This window comes from Triturus cristatus, chromosome 3_2, assembly GCF_964204655.1.
Source record: "Triturus cristatus chromosome 3_2, aTriCri1.1, whole genome shotgun sequence".
NCBI lineage: Eukaryota > Metazoa > Chordata > Amphibia > Caudata > Salamandridae > Triturus > Triturus cristatus.
Genome location: NC_140584.1, coordinates 800120547 through 800133052, shown reverse-complemented (window position 1 = coordinate 800133052; position 12506 = coordinate 800120547).

The following is a 12506-nucleotide window of genomic DNA, read 5'->3' as shown; positions in this document are numbered from 1 at the left end:
TCTGGTCCAGGCACAGGTACATCAGAATGAAACTACGGATCAAGGGACACTCTGGAGCCAGCCGAACCCCTATGGACATTTCCCGTGTGGGAATTGTGTAGCGTGTTCACAAACATACATGACAAAAGAAGTGGACATTGGGACCGGGAACCCTTGGAGGCTAAAGAATTTAGCAACTGCAATACCGAGGGGTGGTCTATCTGTTGACATGCCCATGTAACCTTAGATACGTGGGTATGACTACTAGAAAAATAAAAACTAGAGTCAACGAACACCGCAGTACCATCCGATGCGGCAGATCCAATACCAAATTGACTAAACACTTCCATGAGGTAAACCACAAAGACACTGATATCAGATGGGTGGTTCTAGAGGTTATGCAAAAAAGAAAGACTGACATAACCCAAGCCCTCTTTCAGAGAGAACAACGCTGGGTGTTCCGCTTACGCACATGGGACGTTGGCTTGAACGACGACATTCCTTGGCTTCAAGTGGGTAGGTAATTACCTGACAAGATGGGAATAAATAGCAACTAGAACATTCGCTCCATATTCCCTACACAACATGTACCAGATACTCCGCAGTGGTTTTCTCCATTTGGGGGCGTTTGGTTTACATATCCTTATTTTTAGGGTGGCTCCTTTATATCAAGATCACAGATGTCAGGGTGGCTCCTTTACAATAAGATCGTAGTAGCCACTTTTGGACATAGTGTCTCTCCAGCTAATGCAAGCAGTTTACACGTAGACACTGAAACTACTTTTTTACACCACTCTATGTGTACTTTTATATATTGTATACATGATCTCTCCGTATGTAATATTTACCTGAGAAGTATATCAAGATCGCAAATGTCAGGGTGGCTCCTTTACATCAAGATAGTAGTAGCCTCTTTTTGGACATAGTGTCTCCTCAACTAATGCAAGCAGTTTACACGTAGACACTGAAACAACTTTCTTACATCACTTTATGTGTACTGTAATATATGGTATACATGGCCTCTCTGTATGTAATGTTTACTCGAGATGCCCCTGATAGTTGAGAAAATAATTTTTTAACGAGGCTTACTCTCGACACTGTGCCTGACTTCCGCCCCCTCCAGCGCTTGGGACGTAGTCTTCCGGTTTTGGCCCCTCCCCGATGGTAACGGTAGTGTCTCTTAGCATATACGGAGCGGTGTTGCCGTTCTCTTCTGTAACGCGCATCAAGCTATTTCTGATTCCAGCAACTAGACACCACCTTTGGGATTAATTGTATATTCTGGGCAATGATACTTCAGGTATTCTTTGCATATTGCTCCGTAACGTCACATGTTATGACGTTCTTTTCCCGGAAGACAGGCTGAGCCAGGCAGTTTTAGCACTGAGAGTGAATGGGACACCGGAATACACCGCTGGGTCCCGTAATCACATTACTATCGGGCACCTCCCATTAATTTACCAATTGAGACAGCTATTTAACAGAGAGCTCTTCCCCCACTTACTTGTCACCGGGGAGGAGTGCGGTACACAGCTAGGTGATCCCGTGGAGAACGCACCTTGATGTAGTAAGACGCTGTATTCTGGAAGAATGAGAGTGGGATGCGTGTTGAACAGGGTGTGGTGTATACTATCATGCCCCCTCCCCAGTTTTAACGTTGTTTGGCTATAATATACTGCCTTAATTAGTTTTACTTTATCTACTTGCCATTTCAGAGTTTGACTACACGGGTTCTCCTTTACTCCCCCTCCCATGGAGTACATGGAGTTTAGGTTGTAGGTAAGAAATGGGGAGTACTTGTGTTCCCCATGTGTTTTCTCACTTGTGTATTCACATATGCCAGTCACGTGTTTTACACTTGCACTATGCGCACATTAGATAATATATAGTTGCGCCTGTTATGATTCTTCAAGAATGACCCCCTAACCTATTGGTTGCTGAGTTTGTGTTATATTATATTTCCTTCTTTTTTCCTACAGGGTACTTTCAAGGGTACTTTTCTGACCCATATACATACAGTGGAGAGTGACCATGGTCTCTCCCCCGTTGATTCCATTTAACCAATAACTTGGTAAGAGTGGAGCCCGTTTCTTGGTAATATACTTAGGTCCTGATGAATGCCGAGTACCTCTGTTGACATTAGGCAGAAACATGTCGACCCACTTTTCAGACCAATGACTACACGGCGAGGGGATAATAATTTCTCCCAATTGCGCCGTACACTTGTTTTTATAAACCATATAGTTTCCTTAACCATTAAATAGAGAATGAGGTTACTATAATGGTTTTTAATTTCACTTATTCACTTTGGGCCCCACTTAGTTAGATAGTTAGAAGTGCATCCCTGTCGTCAGGTGTATGCCCGCCATCTATCAAACCAAGTTTTTAGAGGGCGAGGACTGGCCGATGATGAAGCATGACACCAGGTGGTGTGTGAGGCCAGTCCGTAATTTTTAGTGAGATGTCCACAGTCACATAACACTACTCAGCTGTTCTCTAGGTCATTCTGATAGGAGCGGCCCCATTTGTGTATATCGACAGCAATAGTGACCCTTGTGCTCTCCAAAATTGACTACTCCAATGCCCTTTACATGAATAGGCAGAAGCAACTGCTGAACAAACTCCAGACTCTTCAGAATGCAGCAGCTCACATGCTTTTGGGCATCCTCAAGTTCCAGTCAGTGTCCAAGTCTTTGTATAAGTTCCCCTGGTTACCATTCAGGAAACAAATTTCTTTTAAGACCCTCATTGCCCATAAGGCCCTTCACGAATATGGCCCAGAATACCTGAAGTGTAGCTTCAAGAGGTACACTCCCATTAGAAAGTTTCGCTCTACTTTTACTAAAAATTTACCTGACCCAAAATTTAAACACACTTCCTGGGGCGGCAGAAGTTTTATTTGCTGCACTGCCAAACTATGGAATATCCTTACCATAAATCTGAAATCCTTGACCAATTTTTCTTCACTTTAGGAAGGCACTAAAACTTAGATGTTTTCCAACTAGTACTGTGCCAGTTGGGCTTATGATCCATTCTGACAGTTGCCAGAGCCAAGACACTCCTGGGCATTCGCGCGCTTTATAAGAATATATCAAATTTGTCTTTTTGGTTTTTGCTGTTAACTCTGTATTTTCGGTTGTATCGAGTTTATGACATTTTATTTCTATAATCGAGCCTTTATGGTGATTCTTAAATTTTTCTCTAAACCAAAAATGTAATGATTCTCCAATAAATCTATTTTCCCTTTTTTTGTCCCAGAACTCTGTTATTATTGTTACTAAAAATATATTGTTTTAACTCTGCTAAGCTATGAGATTTGTGTGGTGAGGTTTATAGCCTTTTAATGCAAGATCAACAGAAGATTTGTAGTCTAAACTGAATAAGTAAAACATTTGGGGTGTTTGTATATTGGGGTTTAGATGATTATTGGGGTTTGGCTCCCACACTATCGAGTTCACTCACAGGATTACTATCCATATATTTACATATATGTGTACCAAGTGCTTAACTGGTAAAAGCATAAGTGCAGGGGCTGAAAGTTTAGTTCAGAATTTCTCATTGGCCCTATTGAAAGTCAGAGGGTTGAATACCAAGGCTGTATAGTCTCAATTCCACCTCATGCCTCTTTAACCCACTACCAGACACTCCCGACCTTTTTGTCACACTTTTACAGTTTCTTTTTCATCCCTTCTTTTTCTATTTGTCACTGTTTTTCTGTCATTCTCTTCCTCCTTCTTTCTCCGTTTTCTGTTTCTCTCTCTTTTGCTCTGGATCAACGTTAGATGAGGAAAAATATATGTCAGTACCAAACTGGCCAGTCTGCACCTTCTGGCTAATATTAAGCAATGAGTATCCCCTTTTTATGTGGAATTTGCTGAAGCAGGGACAGTACTAATCCCCATGCTCCCTACCACACCAGCTGACCTCAACATTACCACCTCATCATGTCCTCCTCATCCCAGTCCTTACCTCTTGCAATGTCCCCGCCTCCGACAGTGTTTACCATGCCCTCCGATCGAAGATTCGTGTTCTTAGTAGCTTCTCCATGTCTATTATGCCACTATAAAATGCTCCTCCCTTCACCTCTCTTGATGTGTGTTTTCTCTGTACTGCGACAAGATGGAATTAAGCCACTCCTATTTATTTTTATCGTTTTACTGTGTGTATAGAGGGAGTTTACCTGGTAAGTGTCCTAATATCTACATGCGGCTGGGAGGAATTGGACCGAGTACCATAATGCTCCTCACTAATGTGCTGGGCTGGTAGTGCAGAGTAGGAATAGATGCTATTAGTCAGGTCATTGTGGAACCACTCGGTGGTGTCTGAGTACGGATCTCGTTATCAAAGCGGCATATATCAAAAGGAAGGACGCTGCAGTAGGACGTTCTATCCCTGTTTTCTACAGATAGCTGAAAGGCTACAGAGAAACGCCACAATCTGGAGGAGCCGCAGCTAATTGGGGAGTGTTAGACCTGGCACCTTGGCGTGAGTCTCCCTTCCGCGTTTTTGTCGCTGTGCCTCATGTGTTTTGCTGGTGTTAGCCCCTCAGAGCACTGTGCCACTGCCAACCAGTGCCACAGTGCAAGTGCTCCCTATTTAAAATGTATATGTTGGTTGGATTTCCATGATTGGCTTATTTGGTTTACTGTCAGACCCCAGTAAAGTGCACCAGGAGTGCCAGGGCTTGTAAATACAAATGCTGCTGGTGGGCTTGCAGCACTGGTTGTGCCACCCACAGAAGCGGCCTGGTAAAATGTATCTAAGGTCTGCCATTGCAGAACCTGCATGCAGTCTGGTACTGTCATGCTGACTGGGTAAGTGCACACACTTGCCAGTCCCTAAACCTTCCCTTAACTTCATATCAGTCACCCCTATGGTAGGCCCAAGGGCAGGGTGCATTGTAAGCATAAGGTAGGACAAGCCCTGATGTGTGTGGCATGTCCTAATAGTGAATTACAGCCATTTTCGTTTTTCACTATTGTAAGGCTACCTATTCTCCATAGGCCAGAATGGGCTGTTAGAATTGTTACATTCTATGATCCTAACAGACCCAGGGAACATGGTAGAAATTCGAGTTTAGTATGCCTGAACTCAGAATAATAAAATACATCTTTTAGTAAAGTTTATTTTAATATTCTGTGTTTGCAAATACCACTTTTAGAAAGTTGGTATTTGCTTGCTTGACCATTTCAGCCCGCCTCTGCTATGATGTGTATCTGCCTGTCTGGTTGTGTGAGTGACAGGGCTGGGGAAACCCAGAGGGGCAGGGCTAGGTAGCCTGGTGGTGAATGGGAAGATTGGCAGTCAGATGGGTGGGAGGAGTACACCTGGGCTCTGAATAGGTTTGTGCTCTGCTACCACAATGCTGGCTCCACCTCCTGCGGAGCGGCTGATGGCTCTGCCCTGCACCCTGAATAGAAAGGCAGAGTCATGTCAACAGAGTGCTCAAGAACTGGTTTGGACTGGGAAAAGGCCCCTCAACCCCAGAGGAACAAAGGAATTAGGGGTATAAGTATTGGGACCCTGCTCCCAAGAAATTAGATCCTGCTGAAACAAGAAGAACCTCTGCCAGAAGAGAAGGAACTGGGAAAGCTGACATGGGGGATTGGCCTGCAGTGGTTGCGTTGCTGCTGAAGGAGAGGAGAAAGACTGATAAAGACTTTACTTCAACTTGTGCTTTGAAAAGATCTCCAAGGACTTGAACTGAGCTTGCCCCCTGAACGAAGTCCCAGGACCAGTGGACTTCACCCCCAGCTCCCCAGAGTCTTTTGGAAGTGTCTGCTGCTGTTGTTGGGCCTTCTGAGGGACTGCGTGTCGCAAGGAGCTGGAAGCGCGACGCAAGGAAGAGAAGCGTGCCGCCGTCGGAGCCGCTGTCGTCGCATCTCGCAAAGGGTGTCGCCGCTGCAGCATCGCATCGAGCGGAAGCGTCTCGCATCATTCTGGAAGTGTCTCGCAACGCCGAAGAAGCGTGTCACCATCGCAGCCATCGTAGCTGTCGCATTGCACCGCATCGAGAGAAGAGTCTCGCATCGAGGAGGAAGTGTGTCGCCATCGCAGCCATCGTAGTTGTCGCATTGCACCACATCCAGAAGAGCGCCTCGCATCCACGGAGAAGCGTGCCGCCGTCGGAGCCGCTGTCGTCGCATCTTGCAGAAGGGGTGTCGCCGCTGCAGCATCGCATCAAGCGGAAGTGTCTCGCAACGTCGGAGAAGAGTGCCGCTGCCAAGGCCGCTGTCGTCGCATGTCGTCAAGGGTGACGCCGCTCTAGCTGACCCATCGAGTCGAGCCTTCTTGCACCATCGGAGAAGCGTAACGCATCTGGAAGATCCCGACTTTATTTCTTTTGCACCAAGAACTTCAACGCATCTGCATCGCTGCAACACTTTCGTTGCCCTGCGTGTCGCATCTAAGGTACATTGACTTAAAGTGTCGCATTTAAGAACTTAAGAGAAACTAAGCAATCTTCTACCAACTAAGCAACCGTATTGTGTATTTTTAATCGTATAATGGTCTTGTGATAATCCTATATAAAGAATCCTTATTTTTAATATAAATACCTGTGTGGGTCCATTTGTAGTGTTGTCACTTGGTTACTGTATGTGTTCACAAATGCTTAACCTATAACGCTCTGAGATAAGCCTTGTCTGCTCGCGCCAAGCTACCTAGAGGGTGAGCAAGGGGTTGTTTTAGTAGTGTAACCCCTTACCCTGACTAGAGAAAGGTTCCCTGCTTGTCACAAGTACCTACCTGTGCCAACCAGAGAACCCGGATTCTAACATTGGTGGGCAGCGGTGAGGATTCTGGACTTGCATTTGTGACTCATGTACAGTGATTGGTGAACACTACTTAGTGAGTGCAGACCTTAAACGCAACCAATACTTGTTGGTAGATTTCTTTTTGGGACTTTCTATTTTTGAGTACTGCCAAGCTTTACCATGGTGGAGAAAGCAGCATCCGTAGTCTCTGTGAATACTGAATTGGAATGGGAAGAAGAGAAAATAGACAGTTAAACTGCCAAGCAGCTAAAGTCCTTCTGCAGGAGATTCAAGGTTTCTACTAGTGGATGTAAAAGCAAGCCAGAGTTCTACAAGTCACTGAGGGCCTGGGTAGAAGCAAGGAATGCCATGGAGGATGATAATGCAGATGAGCGGCTGGAGGGGCCAGTGGGCTCAAGAGGAAGGAGAAGCCCTTCCTCTGCTGGTAGCAGTGTGTCTAGTAAGAGTCTATCTCCAGAGGAGCTGGCACATAGAAAAGAGTGTATGATGCATGAATTGGAGCTGGCCAAGCTCAAGTTAAGTGGGCAGTTAGAATTGGAAATGCAGAGTAGAAAGTTAGCCCTGGAAGAAAAGAAGCTACAATATGAACATGAAAAGGTTTTGAGGGAGATGGAGCTGAAAGCCCAGTGTCTAGAAAAGGCTCCCTCTGGTGGCAGCACACCGTCAGTGCAGACAGAATCAAGGGTGTACATACCCAAGGATGTGGTTAAGGAATTCTTCAAGAATGATGACATAGGGCAGTGGTTTAAGGCCTATGAGGTAGCCATGTCTTCCCACCGGGTCCCTGAGAAAGATTGGGGAGCAGGGTTGTGGGGACGGTTCCTTAGTGAGGGGCGGGATACACTGCTGGATTTGCCTTCAGATGATTATAATTCCTATCCCCATATGAAGGCTGCTTTGAGGTCTAGGTATGGGTTGACCCCTGAGTTGTATAGGCAAAGGTTCAGGGGTTGCACCAAGATTCCAAACAGTATGTATGTTGAATATGTGACTTTTTTTTGCAGAGCACTGGATGGTTGGGTGAAGGGTAGCAAAGGTAATGATTTTCAAGGGCTTCTTGATTTAATGGCATGGGAGCACTTGTCTAGTAATTGTTTTCCTGAGCTACGCCAGCACCTGATTGATAGTAGGCTGACTAACCCTAGGAAGCTTGCTGAGGAGGCGGACCGCTGGGTCAGTACCAGGGTCCACAAGGGTCAAGTGGGAGATTCCGCCAAAGGTGGGCAGGGTCCCCAGCAGAAGAGTAGGGGGGACAAGGGTAAACAGAGGGAGTTCCAGAAGAGGCCCCAAAGTAATCCCTAAGGGAAACAAGGGAAAGGTTCTCAGCCTCCCCCACCACAGAAACCGACAGGGGCCCGACAGGTACACCTGTTCAGAAGGGGCCCATCAGATGTTACAAGTGTGGTAACATGGGGTATTTTGCCTCTGATGTGAAGTGTCCATTGTTTGGTAAACCAGCACCCACTGGTGCTCCATCCCGGCAGGTGACTAGTGTAGCCCTGGGGGAGGAGATGGGTGTCCAAGGTGGGTGGGGTCCCACAGAGATGTCCCTGGTCTCATTAGGAGACCATGAAGTGGTCCCCCAAACCCAGCTGCCTGAGAACACTAAAAAATACAGGCAGTGGGTGACCATAAATGGCCATAGGGTTGAAGCTCTCAGAGACACAGGAGCCAGTGTGATGGCTGTCAAGCGCCACCTGGTGTCTCAGGAGCAGGTTGTCCCAGGAGCATTCCATCCGGTTGTTGCCGCCGACAACACCGAGAGTCACTGCCCAGTGGCTCAGGTTCCCTTTCAGTGGGGGGGGGTCTCTGGTACTCTTCAGGTAGCTGTGAGGCCCGCCATGCCTGTAGACTGTTTGTTAGGTAACGACTTGGAGAGCTCACCTCGGGCTAAGGTGGAGCTGAGTGCTCACCTGGAGATGTTGGGTATGCCGGATTGGGCGTGTGTCACCACACGGTCCATGGCAGCCAGTAGAGGTACTCAAGAGCTCCTGGAGCCTGAGAGGGAGGCCCAGGGACCGGCCTTAAAGAGAAGGAGCAGGGGGCGTGGGAAGCCGGCCCCTGAAGTTCCCACAGTCCAGGAGGGAGCAGACCTTGAGCGGGATGCCTTGGAACCTACAGGGGAACAGATAGCTGAACTGGGGGACCTGCCTGAGCTGACCCATTGGCATGAGGGTGAAGAGGGGGGAGAGAGACTGTTGTTTATGCAATTGTTGCTCAGGCTACCTTTCTAATTTTTTTAAAATAACAAATGCTATTTGCACATTACTGATATATTTGCACTGTGTTTTAAACGTCTGAATCTGTTTACCGGCAAAGTTGCTTTTATCGACCTTTCCAAGCGCGGAGCCCATCTTAAGAGCGGGATCGCTCTGATTGGGTCAGCGCTCTAGTCCTTTCTTTACACACTATAAAACACGCAACGGCGCGACTGCGCGCCGCTGGCGCGCCGAAGGTGCGCCTAAGGCAAGCCCGTCTGCGCCCGTCCTCGCCAAGACCGCGACCAGCGCCGGGGGCTCTGTGCTTGATGGAATACTTAGCTATCAGCGGGACGAGCTTGTGACATTAAACACTGGTAAGTGCCAAGTACTGGCCCTATTGCTCGACTATGATACCGCGGGCCCTAACTGCTGCTCAACGTGTGGTTTAAAGTCACTTTTTATGCCGGTGACAGTTACCAATGACACTTTGAACAACACTTGCATTCGACCACTGGCTCAAGCTGATAGCCTTGTTGATACACCATCTGTTAACCGTAATCCTGGAACCACTGCAAATAGCGCCAAGGAATTGAACTGTATTTTATTTAATTCTAGGTCAATGTCAAAACTTAAATACAAAATTGAGCACTTAATATCTGCCACTAGTCCGGACTTGGTTTTTCTTACGGAAACCTGGGCATCTGTCTCCTAGGCTCCAGATTGGCTTTTTGCTATCCCTCCTGGCTATTCCCTGGCGCAAGTAGATAGGATAGGAACAGTCGGAGGAGGTATTGCGCTTATTTATCGTTCCCACCTCAAAACTACTTTTAAACAAGAATCCACACTAGAGGCCGAAGCCATGTCATATATTGTAAAACTTAATGGTTTTGAACTTCTCTCTGGTCTACTGATCTATAGACCACCAGGAGCAAGAGCTTCCTTTACCAAATCTCTACAGACTTTTCTAGAATCTTGTTTTGACACTTCAACGCTTACTGTTTTAGGTGATTTTAATTTCTATTTAGACGACCTTAACAATTCAGATTCATCCAATTTAATAGATAATATGGCAGGTTATGGGTTGAGGCAAATTATATTACAACCCACACACTTAGCTGGGCACATATTAGATGGAATTTTCACCAATAATGACTAAATTGAAGTGAAAGATATACAACGTGTCCCTTGGTCGGATCACGCGGTAATCCATTTTAAAGTTAACTTTCACCTCCCCGCAATTGGTCGGAAAGACCGCCCTCAACTATTAAAAACCCGTCCTTGGAAGGACATACAAAGTGTGGAATTAGCTAAAATTCTGACAAACATCTTTCCCCACTTGGAGGACAGTAATGGAGGGGCCATTAATTTTGATTCATGGATTAGTAAGGCAATAGTTAAACTAGCCCCGGAGAAAACCACCCAACCTAGAAGACGATTACTGACCTCACCATGGTACACGGTAGAGTTGAAGCAGGCTAAAATCAAACGTAGGCGGCAGGAACGTCTTTGGAGATCTGATTACAGTCTTGCTCATAAGAAGGAATATAATCAAACTCTGGAAGAATATAAATCCTTAATCAAATTGGCTAAAACGACATACTTTACAAATAAAATTCAAGAGGCAAAAAATTCCTCTAAGGAACTTTTTAAAATAGTGACCTCCCTAATCAAGAGTCCCAATGATATTATTTTTCGTCCTGATCAAAACTTCATTGATAATCTTGCCCTTTTCTTTCAACGCTAGATTCAAGAAGTGTATAATGAACTTCAGAATTTGCAGACTGACCCTGAGAATGATATAGGCAAACCTATGGAGGATCCAGTATCGCTCAATTGTCTGTCCCAATTCTCTCCTCTTAATGAAAAACAAGTCAGCGATTTATTAATTCATATTAAATCAGGCTCTCCTCTTGACCCTTTCCCACCCCGTATTTTCCATCTGGCCCCTACAGAAATAAGTGCCTCTTTGGCTCTCCTGTTAAATGACATTATTAGATCTGGAGTCTTTCCTTCGAGATGGAAAAAGGCCTGCATAAGGCCCATTCTTAAAAAACTGTCACTAGACCCACAGGATATCAAACACTATCGCCCCATATCCTGTCTCCCGTTGCCATCTAAAATATTGGAAAAGGCTATCAACCAGGAGCTGATGGAATTTATAGACACAAATAGTTCCTTGGACACTACACAACATGGATTCAGACCACGACATTCAACAGAATCGGCCTTAATAATGGCAACGGAGGAAATCCGCAGAGTCATGGACAATGGTGGCAGAGCCATCCTTGTCCTTCTTGATCTAACAGCAGCATTTGACACCGTAAATCACAGAGTATTACTAGAGAGACTGAATTTATTAGGAATTAAAGACTCTGCTTTAGCGCTACTTCACTCTTTTCTGGATTCCAGATCACAACAAATTCACTGGGAAGGACTTCAGTCTGAAGAGTTCTCTCTCCCCTGTGGCGTTCCTCAGGGATCGGCGTTATCCCCCATACTGTTCAATCTATACGTATACCACTGGCAAGCCTAATAAAAGATCATGGGTTAAAACTAGTATCGTATGCCGACGATACCCAGCTGGTGGTGTCTCTGACGCAGAGAGTGGAAGTCACTGCGGAGAGATTTAGGAACTGCCTCTCTAGTGTTATGAGTTGGATGAGCACGAATTTTCTCAAACTCAACACAGAGAAGACAGAGGTGATTGAATTTGGTCACAAACCTTCTATCTGGAACCATCTCTGGTGGCCACCAGAAGCAGGTGTCTGCCCAGTTCCAGCACATAAAGTGAAGAACTTAGGCTTCCTGGTTGACAATGATCTACCACTAACGTTTCAAGTCAACCAGGTTACCTCGGCCTGCTTCCTGATGATTAAGGTTCTCCGGAAGATACTCCCTTTTATTCCTTTTTCCTTAAGAAAAACAGTAGTGGGGGCTTTAGTCCTATCTCGCATTGACTATTGCAATGCATTGTATGCTGGGATAGGTGAACGACAGCTTTCTAAACTCCAGTCCTTGCAAAACATGGCAGTAAGAGTACTGCCGGATCTCCCGAAACATCATCCTACATCATCTAACATGAGGACACTTCACTGGCTCCCTGTGCGAAGGAGGATACAGTTCAAGGCCTTATGCCGTGTACATAAAGCTGTACATGGAGGAGGTGCAGACGATATGAAATCTCTTTTCCCTCGCTATGTTCCGACTCGGACACTAAGATCCACTGGTATGGGCCTAGTGTGCCCATCGAAATTCAAGAGGGCCCGGTGGGGTGGTAAGGCTTTCTCATTCCAGGCTGCAAGATTATGGAACACCCTACCAACAGAACTACGATTAGGAACAAATAAGATCCTGTTTAGAAAAGCCTTAAAAACTTGGCTCTTCACCAAAGCTTAGACACATTCTCCACATACCCCCTTCTATCACAGCGCCAAGACGCCTCGGCATAAGTGCGCTTAATAAATATTTCAGTCAGTCAGCAGGAAGGAGGACCCTCCAGGGAAGAGTTCTGCAGGGAGCAGAAAGAATGCCCTTCTCTTGTGGGTATGCG